The sequence below is a fragment of the Penaeus chinensis genome, chromosome 21 (genome assembly GCF_019202785.1).
Source record: "Penaeus chinensis breed Huanghai No. 1 chromosome 21, ASM1920278v2, whole genome shotgun sequence".
NCBI classification, from domain to species: Eukaryota; Metazoa; Arthropoda; class Malacostraca; order Decapoda; family Penaeidae; genus Penaeus; species Penaeus chinensis.
The window spans coordinates 10,889,796-10,892,706 of record NC_061839.1 but is presented as its reverse complement, the minus strand read 5'-3'; the positions used below and the strand labels follow the sequence as shown (position 1 = coordinate 10,892,706).

Below are 2,911 nucleotides of genomic sequence, written 5' to 3'. Positions count from 1 at the left end.
AAAAATTCTCTACTCCACGATTGTCCAGTCGGTAAATAATAGTACAATACAGACGAAAGGCAATCAGTGATGCTCAAACTAAAACACTCCCAATACAAACGACTGATAATCCTTTAGCTGTATTGTAAATACAACGCTCAGTCGTCACCAACAACCGGAAGTTACTATCTAGTTTTTTCTTGTACCGAAACTTAGCCAGCCCCGCTGTTACTCGGATCGTACATCACCATGGATAATCCGAGGAGCCATGGGAAACGCGACAGCAGCCTTGGCGACCCACACACCGAGCCAAATAACTAGCACCTCGCTCCAAGAACTCAAATGGCACGACTTTCATGCGACGAGGAGCGCAAAGAATGCCTGGCGGATATAAAAAGATTTCGCGTTTTATGTTCCGACTTTGCAGCACACATGTAAGATTTTCATAATAATGTGACGATGATGGCCATGGGGAAAATACTCTTGATGAGGATAATAATGCTGTAACTTCCTTGATAACACAAAGTTGCTCAGAATTGATACGTGAACATTGTACTTTTCGTAATAGAATTGAACATTTTCTGTCACTGCTAACAGTCATGACCCAAAGACTGTCACGTTTCAGATTTAATTTTGGTGTAGATATATTTTCCATCAGAGTTTTGTAACCAATGTTGATGTTGTCAAAAACCGCAATCACACACAAACACATGCTGGTTATTCACTGTCACAAGTGCCTGGCAACTCTTCTGCGCGGACCATCTGGCGCCCATGGCACGCCTTCAGGGGCACCATTCTGTTCTTGCTCTTGGCATATTAGGAATTCCCAACATGGTTTTAGGTGATGTAAAGATTGTGTCAGTTATTTAAAAACGAACGGTGATTATCAGCGTGAAATCAGAAGTTCTGCAAGGTTTTCACTTCCTCCTGACTTATCCGTAATTGCCAATGCGTTGTCAAGAGCCGCAGTGAATTTTCCACTTCCTCCTGACGATAACAGCGATTGTCAAACGTTGTCGGGAGCTGGAGTGCGCCTGCTACCTCCTCCTGACATGATGCCGAAAACGGGTAGATAGCTGAATTCATATTTAACACATATTCCTGATAACACATTTTCCTGATAGGAATGATGTCAACGCCAGATTGCCAGGTTATGCTGTTCTTTTTTACATTTCGGTTCCCGGGCAAGTCTTTAGACTGTTAAGTAAGTTGATAAAAACTGTAAGTCTTCGTAAGGGTCGTCTGTTCCTCATCTTGATACGGTCAGTTATCAAGATAGTGGTGACACATCGGGAGTTTCTACAATCTCGATGGTATTTCTGCCTTTTAATGTGACTAGAGTTTGGAGCTTTAGTGTTGGACCAGTGATGGCGAGTTGCTAGGTTGCTGGAGACGACGAAACGAGTCTGGATCATTGGAGAATACGGTTGGGAAAAAGATTCGTGGCGAGCTTAGGTTTGTCTTCACGATGGGACCGTACAGATGTTCATAACGGATGTGGTCCGATATTCACTCCACGTCTGGGCTGATATACGCTGTGGATCTTTACCAGCGTCAGGATCTACAATAGGCTGTGGTCGCTATTTCTCAACAGATCTTGAACTGTATGTTTATCTGGAGTGGACCAATATTTCGCGGTGTGCCAGGGTCACTGTTCGCGATGGGCTCTACAAACAGAAAAAAGGGGCGTGGGGGCTATGCTTCACGTCGGAGCGGGTGGTATTCAGATGTGCAGCAAGGACCGTCAGGTGTTATTAGTGGTGATATGGAGGGACGTGAAACCCTAACTCCTCAGCTCCTTCTGAAATGTAGGAGAAAACAAAAATGCATTTTAAGTCTACCGAGAAATCATGACATCGATAACAGAATTTCATATAAAGGGATGTCTTAGTTCTTTATTATGAAAATTAGGTTTATGTAACAAAAAAAAAACCGTTTAGGCCTTACCATTCAAGTGGAACTCCAGACACTTCCCGCCTTTGTGTGTACTCAAGCCCAGGCGCTTCAGAATAGTACTATGTCATGTCGAAGGTGGAAACTGGCTATGAGTGTTTCTAAAGCTGGCGTTAAGTCTTCTTGAAGGTGGGCAAACTTCTTGTGTCGATGTCATCGTCGTAGTTAAAAGCACTGCTCTTGTGTTTGTGTGAATTATATGTTAACTGAGTAAATGTACAATGTATATCAGTGTGAGTGTATAATGTGTATATGAGTGTCCGTGCATGTTTGAGTGTTGGTGTATGTGTTTGTGTTTGTGTATGTGTGTGTGGTCCCCCCTCTTGTGTAACGGCCCAGAGGGGACTGGCGAATCTGTTGGTGAGAGTTGATTATAAAGCTAACAGGAGAGGCGTGGGGGGAGGGGAGAGGACGACGTTCCCCCGGTGGCCCAGTGGGCAACCCCGCCGTCACGCGATCACCGACCTCTACCTTGTGACGTCGCACCCTCGTGCCTGGCCGACCTTCCCAGCTCCGCAAGTAAAAAAATGCGATAGTGGAACCTTGATTTTTTCCTTCCCAAGGACAAGAACTTTATTTTCCGATCCGCCGAACTATTTCAGGAAGACAAGGAATCCGGTTGGGAAGAGCATTATCTGGTGTGTGAGCTACTCTCTTTGCCTCAAATCGCTTGGGTACACGCAGCATGCAGCAGAGAGCCCTGGTGAGCAAGACACAACACAAATCGCATACTGCATTATTCGTTGTTTTTTGTTTTTCTAAGTTATTTTGCTCGTTTTTACTACGTGATTGTGTGTAATAAGCGGAGTGCCGAAGCCTGTAAAAAGTGAAAAAGTGACTGCCTAATGGCAGTGACGTTTTATATTTATTTGATTTATTTGTACATATTTATTATAATTTTGGTAGAACAGTGGGTATGACTTATTTTAGAAAAGGCACTGTATATATTAAAGTTTTAACCCCAATGAAAATCACATTT

The 2,911-nt window shown here is 43.6% G+C and overlaps 1 long non-coding RNA gene across 1 annotated transcript in view; it reads right to left on the bottom strand.

The window, feature by feature from the left end:
• The window catches only part of LOC125036606, a 2,836-nt gene extending 566 nt beyond the window's left edge, over window positions 1–2,270 (bottom strand). Inside the window, exons 1-2 of the long non-coding RNA XR_007115911.1 lie at window positions 1,927–2,270; window positions 1–1,780 (exon numbers count right to left, since the gene is read on the bottom strand). The exon at window positions 1–1,780 is cut by the window's left edge and continues 566 nt beyond it. This is a non-coding gene — a long non-coding RNA (uncharacterized LOC125036606). The remainder of the gene's footprint in view (window positions 1,781–1,926) is intronic.
• Between the last annotated feature and the right edge of the window lie 641 nt (window positions 2,271–2,911).